Source organism: Tamandua tetradactyla, chromosome 5 (assembly GCF_023851605.1).
Source record: "Tamandua tetradactyla isolate mTamTet1 chromosome 5, mTamTet1.pri, whole genome shotgun sequence".
NCBI classification, from domain to species: domain Eukaryota; kingdom Metazoa; phylum Chordata; class Mammalia; order Pilosa; family Myrmecophagidae; genus Tamandua; species Tamandua tetradactyla.
Genome location: NC_135331.1, coordinates 88,096,119 through 88,115,138, shown reverse-complemented (window position 1 = coordinate 88,115,138; position 19,020 = coordinate 88,096,119). Strand labels below are relative to the sequence as shown.

General features: G+C 38.9%; 1 long non-coding RNA gene across 2 annotated transcripts in view; it reads right to left on the bottom strand.

The window, feature by feature from the left end:
• Window positions 1-19,020, bottom strand: part of LOC143684450 (uncharacterized) — a 46,421-nt gene that overhangs the window by 15,072 nt on the left and 12,329 nt on the right. For both annotated transcript variants that reach the window (XR_013176035.1, XR_013176034.1), the window contains one exon: window positions 129-270. This is a non-coding gene — a long non-coding RNA (uncharacterized LOC143684450). The remainder of the gene's footprint in view (window positions 1-128; window positions 271-19,020) is intronic.

Sequence of the window (19,020 nt, the reverse complement as noted above, 5' to 3'; positions counted from 1 at the left end):
ATGCTGGACTTTTGTCCCTTGTCATTTAATCTAATCCTAACTGAGACCCCTCCCTTTAAGGAGGGCAGCTGACAGCACCCACAGTTGGACATTCAAGTGGAGCAGGGGGGTGAAAGTCCCACACTTGCCTGCTGGCCTCCTCCCACCGCTCCTGGATTTCGGCCTCACCAGATCCTCTCATGTCTTCCTCATCCATCTTCCCTCCTGACTTCACGTCTACTCTTTCTTACTCAGGTGCCACGGTTTATCACTTTTGTCCTTCTCTCACACCTGGGTGGCAACACCACAAATACAGATGAATCTAATCATTCATTTCTCATACCAGCAGCTGGACAGTGGTGTAAAATGTCACACGTATAACCGGCTTGGTCCTCTGTGCAGTCACCTATCGAAACTTGGACCTCAGGACCATCTGGTAATCCTTTTGTGGGTCTCCATCCATCTGCATTTCCCTACAGTTGCACTGTCAATTTCATAATATCTTTACTTCCTTCAAACTTCTAATTCTACTGCTCTTTCATTCTCCCCTCTTCTTCTCCATATATGACCGTGTTCTCACTTTAAAAAAATAATAACTAAAAATAATACATCAGAAAAGTTATGAATCATCTTTGTTACAACAAATATATCTAAATCTGCACCTCTCCCTTACTCCTCTTTCACTGTTAAATTAAGAGAAGTAGCTCTCTTCCTATCAAGAAACCCCAATCCATTATTCTTTCCACCCATCCTGTGCTCCTCCTCTGGGACTAAGAACCATCAGTTATTCTCCCTCAGCCTGCCTTTACTGGTTCTTTTCCATGAGCCTTAACATTTTCAAAATCTTACCCATCTTAAATCCAAAGCAATACAATTTTCCATTGATATTCTTCTGACCCTCTCTCCCTTCATAGTTCAAACTTTTCAATATAGTTATCTAAACACTCTGTTCCTATTTCTCTGTTTCCCATGTCATTCTCAGCGTACCCTGCTGTCATCACAAGCTTTCCACTGAACTTTTCTCACTAAGATGCCAGTTCTCACAGCGGGGCTCAGCAGGTGCATTACCCCTAATGCAGACCAGGCCCACCATCTTTATCCGCAGCCTGCCCTATGGACACAGCCTGAGAGCTCCGGTATTTCTGGGGCCATCCAAATGCAGTCCTGTATCTTATTGGATGCACCAGGCATGGAGAAGCCAAGCTACACATCTGCAAGACCCACCAGTTCTTCTAAAGTATTTTGTTGAAATTCAGTAGAAAACTTTCTTTTCAAAAGCAATATTGGAACCCAACTTAAAATATACTATTTGAGCCTCATCTGCCTGTTTTATCATTCATCTCATAAAGTTTTCACAGCTTAAGAGACAGCCAGATTCTAAAGAGTGTAAGTCTCCTTTTAAAGTGGCAGTCCAAGGTGAGGGCATAAACCCCCCAAAGAGAATTTTTCTTGTAACTCCTCTCAAAATAACCCATCCTTCAATGATTGCTTCCTTGAGTGGACAGCTTTTTCACAAGAAGAAATAAAGTTCCACCTCAAAAGTGGTATCACACCTTCTATGTTTTGCCACACAACAACCTCAGTTCATTTTATATTATAAATATTATCAATACTTTCACGGTATTTTGATAGTATAGAGGATCGAAGGATATACTCATAATGAAATAAAAATTTAGGGTCATACTAACCCCAAAGCACATGGGATTGCTTCTGGGGCTGGCACGTGGGCAGATCACACAGGGCTCACTGTACACCAGTGGAGGCACAGAGTGATTTCAGTGCACACAGCAGGATGTGTTAGTCTGACCGGTATTTCCCAAATGCTCTGAGAGTTTCTAGTTACTGCAAACACCACCTCATTATTTACTTTTGAAACAGGTGTTCGTGGTCCTATAATGGAGTGCCTCATCAGGTCCTGATGTTCAATCTTCAAGACATCAAAGATATTTAGGTGTGGAAAAAGCATGATTGTGCAACCATGTGGAGGAAAAAAGTGTAGGAAATTTTGTAAAATTCATTTGTCCCCTTCCACAGGCAACTTGAGATAATCGCATCCCCTGATTCAACATTCCCCCTAAAGCTTCCTTCTCTCTAATGGTAAGTATTGCTGAGAATGCAGGTCACTCAAAATAGCAGGACGATATTGGCTTCTGGCACCTCACTCATATTTCAGTGCTATGATGAAAGAATTCAGAGTATTGTCTTATTTCCGTACACTTTAACAGTTTCAAATACTGAAAGAGAGCAAATTTATTCCATATAATCACACTCTCAACAGTAAAATATTCCACTTATTCTCTATGGGCTAAGTTCCAAAGGCTGCTGATTTTATGATCTAGATATCTTTGCTCAGTCACCATTTATGGTTGATTTATTGCTGGAGTCTTACTAAGTTTGCCTTTGTGTGCCCTGTTAGTACACTAAATGGTGAGTGCAAAGGTGAATATGGTCAGAGAAGGACACACAGAGAAATAGTTACTTGCTCCCTATAGAAAAAAATTTGCAAGGCAGGTGGGGGGGCAAGGCATTCAGAAAGTGGCAATAGCATCTGATGATGCAATTGTATAGCAGGAAAATAGAAAACGATTTTTTGACCTGTTATAATCTAAAAATTCAGGAAAACACTAAAACTTACAGACTTGCGTATACCCTGATTTGAAATGTGTCAGTGAATTTGGCTCAATTCAGGTGGGTTTAGAAACATACCTGAGAGAGGGAGAGAGAGAAAGATAAAAAGAGAGAGAGAGAGAAAGAGCCATAGAGCAGGTGGATGATGATTGATGGAGAGTTGGGATGGAGATATGGTAGATTAGATAGATGATAGATTAGACAGATGATATAGATAGATAGATAAATAGATAGACAGACAGACAGACAGATAGATAGATATACTCAAAATAATGGCCCACCCCCACTAAAGATCTCAATGTTCCAATCTTGGAACCTGTGAATATGTTACTGTAACCGAGAAATCAGGATTTAAGGGATGGTTTTGCTTACAGAATCATTATGTAGCTGTTTGTTTTGCTTTCTGGTACATTGGAGTAGAGAGAAGGAAATTCCTGAAATCTCTGAGTTGTAATCCAGCAGCCATAATATCTGAAATGACTGTAAAAGCCCTCATCTTGTGGCTCTGTGAGCTGCTACGCCCCTTATCTGGTCATTTTCTTGTAGGGCAAAGGCCTGGTGTGTTGAAGAACTTGAAGTCAGCCATTAACTAGCCTCAGCTCTGGACATTTGTAAATCATATCAGCTAGCTTCCACTCTTGAAAGAACTTGTCTCCCTTCCTTTTGGCGTACACCTTTAGTACTGAAGGGATAGCTTGGCCTCCCCTCCTTTCAACTTATGTTCTTCTATGGAAATGATAATGATAACACTGTCTCCTTTTCTGCTTTGAACTTGCCATTCAAAATGACCTCATCTCCCTCTGCTAAAATCCTTAAAAGTTTTGAAGCCCCTAAACTCAGGGAGACAGATTTTGGGCCACTAGGCCATCTGCTGTCCTCCTACCTGCCTAATGATAAATCTTTCTCTTTTTGAAACCCCAGTGTCTCAGGAATTGGTTACTGGGTATATGGGGCAAAAGAATCCATGGCCTTTATCCAGTAACATTATCTGACATTAAAAATAAAAAATTAAGGTGACAGATGGAATTAAGTTACTTACTTGCTGACCTTACAATGGAAAGATTATCCTGAACTATTCCAGCAAGTCCAATATAATCACAAAAGTCCATAAAAGTGGAAGAGGAAGGTGCAAAAGGAGGTCCAAGTGATGGAATATGAGAAGGACTCCACTTGCCATTTCTGGCTTTGAAGGTGGAAGAAGGACCATAAACCAAGGAATGTGGGCAGGCTCTAAAACCTGGAAAGGACCAAGGAATGGATTCTCCATGGTAGCCTCCAGAAGTCACTATTCCCTGTCAACCTTTGATTTTCGCCCAGTGAAATCTATGTTGAAATTGTATCCGAAGGAAATAAACTTGTGTTGTTTAAGGTGTCACATTTGTGGAAATATATCACGGCAAGAACAGAAAATGAATACATAGATGATAGCATGATAATGGGATGGGAGATAAAGAATGGATAGAGAGACAAAGAAAGACAGAGAGGGAGAGAAAGGTGAATATGTGTGTGTGCGCGCTTATGAGAGAGAGAGAGAGAGAGAGAGAGAGAGAGAGAGAGAGAGAGAGAGAAGAAGAAGAAGAAGAACCTAGCTTAATAAAGCCAGGAAAGAATCAGAATCAGGTAAAAAATTCCCAAAGTTGGATTATTTTCTTTAGAGATTAGTCCTCCCCTTAGTTATTTAGTTGCTTCCATAATTAATGATTTCAGTGAGATGCGTTATTAGATGCTCTTCCCACACTTTCATTTTCTTATCTCCTTCCTTTCATTTTCTACTCTCCAGTTCTTAGGATTTCTTTCATTTTATCCTGCATTAATTCTTGACCTCATAATAGTCTCCATACTATCCCACATCTGTCTCTACCTCCACTCCCTCATTCCATCATATTCCTCTTGCAGAGTTTCAGAAAAACCTGAACCCTTTTTTGTTCCCACACACCTTTCCTAAACTCAGTCACCGGAAGGCAGTGACTCCCAAATGCCCTTTCTTTTATCACTAAAATTAGTATCTCACAAAATATAGTCCCATCCATAATACACCATCATTATTCCTGTCAACAGGCTCTAAGCAGTCATGAGGTTGTGCCCCTTACTTTGGAAATTTACATTTTCTTGAGTATTTTCCCTTTTAATGAGTAAACATAAAAATGAGGAGAAAATACCAGAATTAACAGAGGCATAAGAGGAAATATCCTTGTAGAATTTTAAAACCATCATTATCACTTCTTCCTTCCCCTAATGACAACCGAAGGAAATCTTCTTCTCAAAACCAAATTTACATACACCTATTCAACTGATACTTTTCATATTTACAACACCCCACTACCCATGCATTTTCCAAAGGGAGCTTACATTCTCCTATGCCTACCACAGTACCCTGTACTGAATAAGTTTTAAATCAATGTATAGAAAATATCTCCTTGACTTCCTGGAAGATGGCGGCTTAGTAAGACGCGCGGATCTTAGTTTCTTCTCCAGGACACCTACTAGGGGAGTAGAAACGATACAGAAAGCGCCCAAAGCCACAACAGAGATAAAAAAGACAGCGTACCCCATCCTGGAACGGCTGGCTGGCTGAGAGAAGCAGCTCGGGTGAGATCGCCGAGGCGCGCGGGCCTTACCGGGCTGGGTGGCAAGCGGCCGGAGTTACTCCCTTCCCCCTTCCCGGGCCGGCTGGGAGAATTGGAGAGGTGGTCCCCTGAAACCAAGGCGTCTGGCGCCCACACCACGCGCAGCCCCCGGACCAACTGAGAGAATTGGATCGGAAACCCCCAGGCCGCGGAGAACGGTGACGGGTGGGGGAGGCCCCTTCCAAACCCGTGACTCCCGGGGAACGTGCACTCTCCCGGGCGGGCTGCTGCCGCTGGCGCCCTCCCGCCACACTTGTTGCCCAGGGCCGACTAGGAAATTCGGACGGGCTCTTTCCCTGGCTACGGCGACCAGCAACCCTCCCTGCGTTCGGACACCCTCCCTGAGTTCGGACCCCTGGGCCGGCTCAAGCCACTTCGGCTAGCGAACCCCCAGGACGGCGAGAGTTTTCCAAAGTTTAAGGTCCCACAGCACCTTCTACTGGTAGGACCCGCAGTCAAACGTGTGCCACGAGCGCCACCTACTGGGCAGGATAAGAAAAACAGAACCCAGAGATTTCACAGAAAAATATTACAACCTTGCTGGGTCCAACACCAAGAGAAATCTGAATAAATGCCCAGACGCCAGCAGCAGAAGATAACTGTCCACGCTCAAAAGATCGAGAATATGGCTCAGTCAAAGGAACAAACCAATAGCTCAAATGAGACACAAGAGCTGAGACAACTAATCCTGAATATACGAACAGAAATGGAAAACCTCTTCAAAAATGAAATCGATAAATTGAGGGAGGACATGAAGAGGACATGGGCTGAACATAAAGAAGAAATAGAAAAACTGAAAAAACAAATCGCAGAACTTATGGAAGTGAAGGATAAAGTAGCAAACATAGAAAAAATAATGGATAGCTACAATGATAGATTTAAAGAGACAGAAGATAGAATTAGTGATTTGGAGGATGGAACATCTGAATTCCAAAAAGAAACAGAAACTATAGGGAAAAGAATGGAAAAATTTGAACAGGGTATCAGGGAACTCAAGGACAATATGAACCGCACAAATATACGTGTTGTGAGTGTCCCAGAAGGAGAAGAGAAGGGAAAAGGAGGAGAAAAACTAATGGAAGAAATTATCACTGAAAATTTCCCAACTCTTATGAAAGACCTAAAATTACAGATCCAAGAAGTGCAGCGCACCCCAAAGAGATTAGACCCAAATAGGCGTTCTCCAAGACACTTACTAGTTAGAATGTCAGAGGTCAAAGAGAAAGAGAAGATCTTGAAAGCAGCAAGAGAAAAACAATCCATTACATACAAGGGAAACCCAATAAGACTTTGTGTAGATTTCTCAGCAGAAACCATGGAAGCTAGAAGACAGTGGGATGATATATTTAAAATACTAAAAGAGAAAAACTGCCAACCAAGACTCCTATATCCAGCAAAATTATCCTTCAAAAATGAGGGAGAAATTAAAACATTCTCAGACAAAAAGTCACTGAAAGAATTTGTGACCAAGAGACCAGCTCTGCAAGAAATACTAAAGGGAGCACTAGAGTCAGATACAAAAAGACAGAAGAGAGAGATATGGAAAAGAGTGTAGAAAGAAGGAAAATCAGATATGATATATATAATACAAAAGGCAAAATGTTAGAGGAAAATATTATCCAAACAGTAATAACACTAAATGTCAATGGACTGAATTCCCCAATCAAAAGACATAGATTGGCAGAATGGATTAAAAAACAGGATCCTTCGATATGCTGTCTACAGGAAACACATCTTAGACCCAAAGATAAACATAGGTTGAAAGTGAAAGGTTGGGAAAAGATATTTCATGCAAATAACAACCAGAAAAGAGCAGGAGTGGCTATACTAATATCCAACAAATTAGACTTCAAATGTAAAACAGTTAAAAGAGACAAAGAAGGACACTATCTACTAATAAAAGGAACAATTAAACAAGAAGACATAACAATCATAAATATTTACGCACCGAATCAGAATGCCCCAAAATACGTGAGGAATATACTGCAAACACTGAAAAGGGAAATAGACTCATATACCATAATAGTTGGAGACTTCAACTCACCACTCTCATCAAGGGACAGAACATCTAGACAGAGGATCAACAAAGAAATAGAGAATCTGAATATTACTATAAATGAACTAGACTTAATAGACATTTATAGGACATTACATCCCACAACAGCAGGATACACCTTTTTCTCAAGTGCTCATGGATCATTCTCAAAGATAGACCATATGCTGGGTCACAAAGCAAGTCTCAACAAATTTAAAAAGATTGAAATCTTACACAACACTTTCTCGGACCATAAAGGAATGATGTTGGAAATCAATAATAGGCAGAGTGCCAGAAAATACACAAATACGTGGAGGTTCAACAACACACTCCTAAACAACGACTGGGTCAAAGAAGAAATTGCAAGAGAAATTAGCAAATACCTCGAGGTGAATGAAAATGAAAACACAACATATCAAAACTTATGGGACGCAGCAAAGGCAGTGCTAAGAGGGAAATTTATTGCTCTAAATGCCTATATCAGAAAAGAAGAAAAGGCAAAAATTCAGGAATTAACTATCCATTTGGAAGAACTGGAGAAAGAACAGCAAGCTAACCCCAAAGCAAGCAAAAGGAAAGAAATAACAAAGATTAGAGCAGAAATAAATGAAATTGAAAACATGAAAACAATAGAGAAAATCAATAAGGCCAGAAGTTGGTTCTATGAGAAAATCAATAAGATTGATGGGCCCTTAGCAAGATTGACAAAAAGAAGAAGAGAGAGGATGCAAATAAATAAGATCAGAAATGGAAGAGGAGACATAACTACTGACCTCACAGAAATAAAGGAGGTAATAACAGGATACTATGAACAACTTTACGCTAATAAATACAACAATTTAGAGGAAATGGACGGGTTCCTGGAAAGACATGAACAACCAACTTTGACTCAAGAAGACATAGATGACCTCAACAAACCAATCACAAGTAAAGAAATTGAATTAGTCATTCAAAAGCTTCCTAAAAAGAAAAGTCCAGGACCAGATGGCTTCACATGTGAATTCTACCAAACGTTCCAGAAAGAATTAGTACCAATTCTCTTCAAACTCTTCAAAAAAATCGAAGTGGAGGGAAAACTACCTAATTCATTCTATGAAGCCAACATCACCCTCATACCAAAACCAGGCAAAGATATTACAAAAAAAGAAAACTACAGACCAATCTCTCTAATGAATACAGATGCAAAAATCCTCAATAAAATTCTAGCAAATCGTATCCAACAACACATTAAAAGAATTATACATCATGACCAAGTAGGATTCATCCCAGGTATGCAAGGATGGTTCAACATAAGAAAATCAATTAATGTAATACACCATATCAACAAATCAAAGCAGAAAAATCACATGATCATCTCAATTGATGCAGAGAAGGCATTCGACAAGATTCAACATCCTTTCCTGTTGAAAACACTTCAAAAGATAGGAATACAAGGGAACTTCCTTAAAATGATAGAGGGAATATATGAAAAACCCACAGCTAATATCATCCTCAATGGGGAAAAATTGAAAACTTTCCCCCTAAGATCAGGAACAAGACAAGGATGTCCACTATCACCACTATTATTCAACATTGTGTTGGAGGTTCTAGCCAGAGCAATTAGACAAGAAAAAGAAATACCAGGCATCAAAATTGGAAAGGAAGAAGTAAAACTATCACTGTTTGCAGACGATATGATACTATACGTCGAAAACCCGGAAAAATCCACAACAAAACTACTAGAGCTAATAAATGAGTACAGCAAAGTAGCAGGTTACAAGATCAACATTCAAAAATCTGTAGCATTTCTATACACTAGTAAGGAACAAGCTGAGGGGGAAATCAAGAAACGAATCCCATTTACAATTGCAACTAAAAGAATAAAATACCTAGGAATAAATTTAACTAAAGAGACAAAAAACCTATATAAAGAAAACTACAAAAAACTGCTAAAAGAAATCACAGAAGACCTAAATAGATGGAAGGGCATACCGTGTTCATGGATTGGAAGACTAAATATAGTTAAGATGTCAATCCTACCTAAATTGATTTACAGATTCAATGCAATACCAATCAAAATCCCAACAACTTATTTTTCAGAAATAGAAAAACCAATAAGCAAATTTATCTGGAAGGGCAGGGTGCCCCGAATTGCTAAAAACATCTTGAGGAAAAAAAACGAAGCTGGAGGTCTCGCGCTGCCTGACTTTAAGGCATATTATGAAGCCACAGTGGTCAAAACAGCATGGTATTGGCATAAAGATAGATATATCGACCAATGGAATCGAATAGAGTGCTCAGATATAGACCCTCTCATCTATGGACATTTGATCTTTGATAAGGCAGTCAAGCCAACTCACCTGGGACAGAACAGTCTCTTCAATAAATGGTGCCTAGAGAACTGGATATCCATATGCAAAAGAATGAAAGAAGACCCATCTCTCACACCCTATACAAAAGTTAACTCAAAATGGATCAAAGATCTAAACATTAGGTCTAAGACCATAAAACAGTTAGAGGAAAATGTTGGGAGATATCTTATGGATCTTACAACTGGAGGCGGTTTTATGGACCTTAAACCTAAAGCAAGAGCACTGAAGAAGGAAATAAATAAATGGGAACTCCTCAAAATTAAACACTTTTGTGCATCAAAGAACTTCATCAAGAAAGTAGAAAGACAGCCTTCACAATGGGAGACAATATTTGGAAATGATATATCAGATAAAGGTCTAGTATCCAGAATTTATAAAGAGATTGTTCATCTCAACAACAAAAAGACAGCCAACCCAATTACAAAATGGGAAAAAGACTTGAACAGACACCTCTCAGAAGAGGAAATACGGATGGCCAAGAGGCACATGAAGAGATGCTCAATGTCCCTGGCCATTAGAGAAATGCAAATCAAAACCACAATGAGATATCATCTCACACCCACCAGAATGGCCATTATCAACAAAACAGAAAATGACAAGTGCTGGAGAGGATGTGGAGAAAGAGGCACACTTATCCACTGTTGGTGGGAATGTCAAAGGGTGCAACCACTGTGGAAGGCAGTTTGGCGGTTCCTCAAAAAGCTGAATATAGAATTGCCATACGACCCAGCAATACCATTGCTAGGTATCTACTCAAAGGACTTAAGGGCAAAGACACAAACGGACATTTGCACACCAATGTTTATAGCAGCATTATTTACAATTGCAAAGAGATGGAAACAGCCAAAATCTCCATCAACAGAAGAGTGGCTAAACAAACTGTGGTATATACATACGATGGAATATTATGCAGCTTTAAGACAAGATAAACTTATGAACCATGTAATAACATGGATGGACCTAGAGAATATTATGCTGAGTGAATCCAGCCAAAAACTAAAGGACAAATACTGTATGGTCCCACTGATGTGAACGGACATTCGAGAATAAACTTGAAATATGTCATTGGTAACAGAGTTCAGCAGGAGTTAGAAACAGGGTAAGACAATGGGTAATTGAAGCTGAAGGGATACAGACTGTGCAACAGGACTAGATACAAAAACTCAAAAATGGACAGCACAATAATACCTAATTGTAAAGTAATCATGTTAAAACACTGAATGAAGCTGCATCTGAGCTATAGGTTTTTGTTTTGTTTTGTTTTGTTTTGTTTTGATTTTACTATTATTACTTTTATTTTTTTCTCTATATTAACATTCTATATCTTTTTCGGTTATGTTGCTAGTTCTTCTAAACCAATGCAAATGTACTAAGAAATGATGATCATGCATCTATGTGATGATGTTAAGAATTAATGATTGCATGTGTAGAATGGTATGATCTCTAAATGTTGGATTAATTTCTTTTTTTCCGTTAATTAAAAAAAAAAAAAAGAGAAGGGATAATTGGAGATGACGGGATACAGACTGTACAACGGGACTTGATATAAAAACTCAGAAATGGACAGCACAATACTACCCAATTGTAATGCAATTATGTTAAAACACTGAATGAAGCTGCATGTAAGGTATAGGTTTTTTGTTTTTGTTTTTTTTGGTTTTTTTTCTTCCTATTATTGTTTTAATTCTTATTCTGTTGTCTTTTTATTTCTTTTTCTAAATCGATGCAAATGTACTAAGAAATGATGAATATGCAACTATGTGATGTTATTAAGAATTACTGATTGTACATGTAGATTGGAATGATTTCTAATTGTTTTGTTAATTCTTTTTTTAATTAATAAAAAAAAAATCCTAAAAGCTTTATAAAAAAAAAAGAAAATATCTCCTTGCCTTTGAGAAAGTTATTTCTTCCCTCAGCATCTCTAAGCATCAAGTATAAGAAGCAGAGAATTCACCAGAGAAATCATTTTAAAAATCATATTTCATAATTGAATGGGGTGACCAAACTTTTTCTGAATTTTCATTCTTTCTGAACTCCCTGAGAGCTCTCTGACCACACATTAGGGTATTATTAGTATCTATACCAGTTGACTTTATGGTATAAAACAATTAGGTTTTGTATCAGTTAAGGTTTTTTTTTAGCAGAGAAGCAGAACAACTATGGGCAACATAAAATAAAGGATTTTGGGTAGGAATTCAATTTATTACAATTGTGGGAGCTGAACTGCTTATGTAAATCTGCTCCTTCTGCATCTAGTGCTGGGCCTGAAGTCAGCAGTGCTGGAATTTGAGATAGGAAGATAGAAGTGGAATGGTGGAGACCAAGGACAATCTAGAATTTGTGAGGAAATCTTGTCTCACTCACCATCTCAAATATTGATGGCACAGGTGACCTGCAGATCAAGCTGGCACCCTTCAACATGGCTACAAATGTGCCTGGTCTAGGATTGGAAGAGCTGAAGGAGACAGATCCAGCAGGCCCTGAGAAGCCAAGGCATGCTTTCTGCAACACGAGGCAAGTGAGCCACCAGATCCTGGACAACGTCCTTCAGCTGCAGCCAAGCTTGCCCTGCTCTGACCTCAGCATGCAAAATGTATGGCTGCTGCTTCTAGTCTGCCTTCCAAATCTTACACAAAATTTTCCCGTTGCCAAACCTAGAACTACACAAGGAGGAGAATTCTTTGCATCAAAGTTCCACCTTAGTCAAGCTGACATCTTTGTAGAAAATTTTTAAAAAAATAAGAGTCATATGGAAGAGAAGAAAAGAAGCAACACTCATTAATATGAAACATATCAATACTAGTTAAATTCTGTCTGATGAAGAATACTTTAAGAAGTGAGAAGAATCAGTAGGTACAGCTGAAAATCACCTCTGCTTGGAGGCAGGGGCACCCCTCTTTGCATTGGTCAATTTTTAGGGTACTTTTCTCCCTTTAGTGACTAGATGGTTCCCTGATTTGAATAAGATATCCAGACATTATTTTTTAAGGCATTTAGAGCTCAATTATTAAACTTCACATTAAATTCAGGGTAAAATACTAATTGTGGGGAGTAAGAATTAGGTTGCATAGCTTAGTGTTTGGGTTTGGTAAATCTGCCAGAATACAGTAAACCAGAAATGAGTAAGTTTTTCAATAGCAATTTATCAACTTACAGTTTACAGTTCTTAGGCCATGCAAATGTTCAACATGAGACATCAACAAGATGATACCTGAACTCTGAAGACAGGCTGCTGGCATCCAGAATACCTCTGTCACATAAGAAGGTGCCTACAGGTCCTTCTCTCCTGGGTTTCATTGCTTTCCACTTCTGGTTTCAGTGGCTTCCTCTCTGTATTCTGTGAATCCTCTCTTAGCTTCTCTGAGGCTTTTCTCTACACTTCTCTGGGTGCTTCTGTCATCTGAAGTGTCCTTAATCCTCTTAAAAAGGACTCCAGTAAGAGAATTAAAATGCACCTTGAATGAGGTGGGTCACATCTCAACTGAAAAAACCTAATCAAAGGGCCTCACCTGCAATAGGTCTACATCCATGGAAATGGATTAAAAGAACGTGATCTTTTCTGGGGCACAGAACAGCTTCCAACCACCACACCTAGCCTTTTAAAAGGCCTTTGGTGGGTGGACTGGTCAGTACCTTCATTAAGAGCCAGGACTAAAAACAAACTCAAGAAATAAACCCCTAAGGTATGCAGGCTGTCTCTCCAGGGCAGATTAAAGAAAAAAAAAAAAAAACTGATACATGCCAGTACTGTTGTGTTCACTGAGATACTTTAACTACAGTGAGGATAGTAAGTGGAACGGTGGGAAATAAGAACAGAAAAATATCTGTTTCCAACTTTAAAGAAATTATTGCTATAAAACCACAGCATACTGCCACAAACAGCTAGAACACTGGGAAAAAATAAATTAAGCAATTATTTTCAGATATTAAACAATAGGCAGTGCAAAATTGTGATCCCTGTAAAAGGAAAACAAACCAGGTGAACCCTATTATCAACCCACTTTAATTACTGCCCAAATTTCCAGACCATAAAGAAAAGTAACACAGACAGAGCCTTATGATCTCAATGAGTTAAGGAAACAGTGATCAGATTCAGGGATGCCTTGAAGATGACAATTTGTGCCACAAGTACCAGAGAGGAGGGAACTATATAGGAAAAGAGCTCTAGAAATATGCACAGGAATCCTCTTCACTCTTTGGCTGAAGAATCTGCACATATGTAGGGTAAACACCCAAAAGGCTGGACCAAGAATAAATGCAAAAGAAAGAAAAACTACTGAGGAGTTGTGAGTACAACAATTCCTAAGCCTCAAACAGTGGATGGCATCATTCAATTCCCAGTTGGGTTCAACATTGTACCAGAGGATCTGGATTATATCAGTTTCCTAGGCTCTTCAAAGCAATTAGCAGGAAATGGATCAGGTTAAATGGTGGGAATTTATGCACTCACAGTTTTGAGGTGAGAAAAGTGTCCAATTCAAGGCAATGCTTTTTCCCCAAAGAGCAGCTGCTGCTGACCCTTGGCTCCTTTGGTGCATGGCAAGGCACACGGTGGTGACTTCTGGTCTTTCCCTTCTCTCCCAGGTTTCAATGACCTCAGCTTCTTGCTTCATGGTTTTCTCCTCTCTGTCTGTCTGAATTTCATTCTCTTATAAAGGATTCCAATAATAGATTCAGACCCAGCCTGATTGAGGTGGGAAATACCCTTACTGATAATACCTCATCAAAATGTCCTACTGGGTGCTGTGGCAGTGACTCAGTGGTAGGATTCTCGCCTGCCATGCCAGAGACCCAGGTTCATTTCCCGATGCCTGCTCATGCCAAAAAAAAAAAAAAAAAAGTCCTACTTCCAGAAGGTTCATAACCACAGAAATGGATTAGATTTAAGAACATATTTCTCTGGGGTACATATGGGTTCAAACCACCACAAGTACCTAGCCAAAGCAATAAAGCAAGAAAAAGAAATAAAGGCAGACCGAAAGTGAAACTTCAAACAACCTTATTCACAGATGAGATGAATGTCTAATCAGAAAATTCTCAGCAATCTATAAAAGAAGAAGCTATTATAACTATTCAGTGAGTTTATCAAGGTCACAAGATACAAACTTGATATACAGAATCAATTAATTCCTACGTACTGGAGTTCCTCGACTTTGGCACTACTGACATTTTGGGCCAGACAATCGTTGTGGGAAGGAGAGTCCTGTGAATTGTAAGATGTTTCCCAGTATCCTTTGTCTCTATCAAACAGTTCCAAAGTTGTAACAAGCAAAAATTTCTCCAGCTAAATGGACAATTGCTAAATGTCTCCTTGGGGGCAAAACTGCTCCCAGTTAAGAGCCATTGCTATATACTATCAATAAACAATGGAAAGTCATATATTTTTAAAGTTTTTTTATCATAAAATGTAACATATATACAAAGCAAAGAAAGAAAAAAAAAGCGAAAATTTTCAAAGCAGAGTTCAGCAAGTAGTTACAGAACAGATTCCAGAGTTTATCAGGGGCCACCATTCCACCATCTCAGAATTTTCCTTCTAGCTACTCCAGAACACTGGAGGCTAGAAGGATTATTAATATAGTGATTCAGCAGCCATACTAGTTTGTTAAAACCCATTTTCTTTGTTATACCTCCTCCTTCTCCTTAATCCTTCTCCCAACCTATAATTTACTTTGGCCAATGCCCACTATGACTTTTTCATGTTGAGAAGGAGTGTCCATACTAAAGGATAAGGTGAAAATTAATTCATAATCCTGGAGAGGCTGGTCCCTCTGAGTTTAAGGATTTATCTGACCTAGTAACCCTCTGGAAATATGTTAGGGAAGGCAAATCTAGCACATGAAACCTTCATAGAGTTTCAGTTCAAGCCCTAGGTGTTCTCAACGGGTAACATTGATTGGGGGTTAGCAAACCATGGCAATTAGCACTATCTAACTGAGGCTTGCATAAGAGCAGCCTCTTGACTCCTCTTGATGTCTGTTAGCCACTGAAGCCTTATTTTATTCCATTTCTTTTCCCCCTTTTGGTCAAGAAGGTGTTGCCAATCCCACAGTGCTAGGGGCAGACTCATCCCTGGGAGTCGCACCCCATGTTGTCAGGGATATTTTCACCCCTGAATGGCTTGTCCCATATAGTGGGGAGGACAATGATTTTCCTGCAAATTTGGGCTTAGACAGAGAGAGAGAGAGAGAGGCCACATCTGAGCAACAAAGAGGTTTCCTGGAAGAAACTCTTAGGCCTCGTTATGGGGAGTCTTAGTTTCTGCCCTTTAGAAAGGTTTCATAAGAGGAAGCCTCAAAATCCAGGTCTTGGCTTATTTCTTGGAATTCCCAGTGTTTAAGAGGGTCCCCAGGATTTCTCAAATGGGAGAGTTTAATAGTTCCATTTATATATATATATAATGGGAATTATATATATATATATAATGGGAATTATATATATATAATGGGAATTATATTATATTTATATATAATGGGAATTATATTATATTTATATATAATGGGAATTATATTATATTTATATATATAATGGGAATTATATTATATTTATATATATAATTTCCCCTTTTGGACCCTCAAGGGATGCTATCCATATTTTTAAATTATCAGATCACTGTAGTGTAAGATGTATCCTGGTATTACATTAACCTATACAGAATTACAAGGCCCTGTTCTCATTCTGGATTCCTAGAGTTCAGGTTATTTTAATGAGCTATCCACAGAGGTTGATTTAGATTATGTGTTACCGAAAATTAGGTTCTAGATATAATAAACCTCTCTGCCTTTGGTCTCATACCGTAGCTAAAGGTCTAGAGTACATACGCTATCTTCTTTTACCTTGCATACTAATTGATCTTAGACCCAGCCAGACTGGCTTCGTTTTCAACTCTAATTGAGGCCAGATCTCTTTTTCAGTTACTTTAACTGTTACTATATATAGCTATGCTAACTTTCAAGGCTGCAGCACTCCATTTCTGGGTCTCAGGTGTCACAGAGTTATTCAAAGTTCCGGGGAAATACCAGCTGATACACATACAGCTCAGTGTCTCAGAATCTAGAAATACATTTACAACTTCAGACTAAATGTGACTGCTATAAGGGCCCCACAATCTAAGCCCCATTTTCTTTTAAGTATTTTCTGAGAGAAACCTTAGTATATTTGTTCCTATATTTCTGGATTATTTTGCCCAACCTGTTCTCCCCAAGGTTCATTCATTATGCGTCTCTTGATGTCCTTTCTTTTTGTAGCAGCACCATATTCCATCATATAAATGTATCACTGTTCGCCATTGTGCTTCTCAGTCATTGCATCCTTCCACCCCCTCCATCTATTGGGCATCAGGGATAATGTCCAAAATAAACAAACCATATCTTATAGTGTCCTTGCTTGGTTGTACAATCAGCAGCACTCTCAGTTTTAGACAATTTTCATTGTCCATAGTAACAAAGAACCAACAAACACAATGTCACCAAATATCAAATCAAAACTACCCCCTTATTACTTGCCCCTCCCCTCCAATTAGCTGCCCTAGTAGTGCTGTGTTACTATTGATGTCTTCCTGTTAACTGTTGGCCATAGCATGCATTTTTAGTTTTTCCCATATATCCCTCTACTATAGACTCTTTCTCTACTATTGAACGATTGAAATAGCTCATGAAAGAACTTATCTATAACTGTAGATTTGATCAGTGGGATACATGGCAATATACATGCCCTTTCAATCATATTCACCTTCAACATGGAAGTGTTACTCACAAACTTGCTAATTAGTTACCATCACTTCTGTCTGTTCCCTTGCATTTAGATTCAGCCTCTTTGGGTAGCCTTTCCTTCATCTCAAGCTTTTGTGTACCTCTAAGTCCACTATATTGTATAGTGTAACTTCTGAGTTTGTCTTTACCAGAGTCAAAATAATGAAATCATACAGTATCTGTCCTTTTGTGTCTAACTTATTTTACTCCACATTATGTTCTTAAGGTCCATTCATGTTGTCATATGCTTTGGGACCTCATTTCATCTCATTGCTGCATAATATTTCATTGGATGTAAATACCACATTTTGCTTATCCAGTCGTCTGTGGATGGCACTTGGATTCTTGGATTGTTTACAACTTTTGGAAATGGTGAATACTGCCACTATGAACATCAGTGTGCAAATATCTGTTTGTATCTCTGTCCTCCACTCTTCTGGGTATATACCAAGTACTGGTATTGCCAGGTCTTAGGGCAACTCATTATTTAGTTTTCTGAGGAATTGCCAAACTGTCTTTCACAGTAGCTTCACCATTATACATTCCTACCAACAGTGAATAAATGTTCCAATTTCTCCACATCCTCTCCAACACTTGAAGTTTCCTTTTTGTTTAATAGCAACCATTCTTATAGGTGTGAGGTGATATCTCATTGTTGTCTTAAGTTGCATTTCCCTTAAAACTAATGAAGATGGGCATCTCTTCATGTGCTTTTTAGCAATATGTATTTGCTCTTCAGAGAGGTGTCTATTCATATCCTCTGTCCATTTTATAATTGTATTGTTTGTTCTTTCGTTGTCGAGCTGTATAATTTTTTTGTGTTCACTGGATATCAAGTCTTTCTTTATCTAATATGTGGTTTCCAAATATTTGCTCCCATTGAGTTGGCTTCCTCTTCACCTTTCTTACAAAGTCCTTTGAGGCACAGAAGCTCTTGATTTTAAGGAGTTTCTATTTGTCTGGTTTTTTTCTTTCACTGATTGTGCTTTAGGCTTAAAGTTTAAGAAGCTACCTCCTATTACTAGCAAGATCTTAAGATGTTTCCCTACGTTTTCTTCTAGAAGTTTCATGGTACTGGCTCTTCCATTTAGATCTTTAAACCATTTTGAGTTAATTTTTGTACAGGGCATAAGGTAGGGGTCCTCTTTCATTCTTTTGGCTATTGATATCCAATTCTCCCATGCCCATTATTGAACAGACTATTTTGTCCCAGTTCAGTGGATTTGGGGGTCTTATCAAAGATCAATTGTCCATAGACATTTTTTTTCTCACAGGCAGGCACCAGGAAATGAACTGGGTCTCCAGCATGGCAGGCAAGAACTCTGCCACTGAGCCACCATGGCCCACCCCGTCCATAGATCTTTGACAGAGAGTGTGGTCAATCTCAGCACTGTTGAGTCAATTCCATTGGTCAATATTTCTATCTTTGTTCTAGTACCATGCTGTTTTGACCACTGTGGCTTTATAGTAAGCTTTAAAGCCAGGAAGTGATAGTCCACCCATTTCACTCTTCTTTTTTTCAGATATCTTTATCTATTCGGGGTCTCTTTCCCTTCCAAATCAATTTGATAGCCAGCTTTTCCAAGTTTTCAAATAGGTTGCTGGGATTTTAATTGGCATTCCATTGAATCTGTAGATTAGTTTGG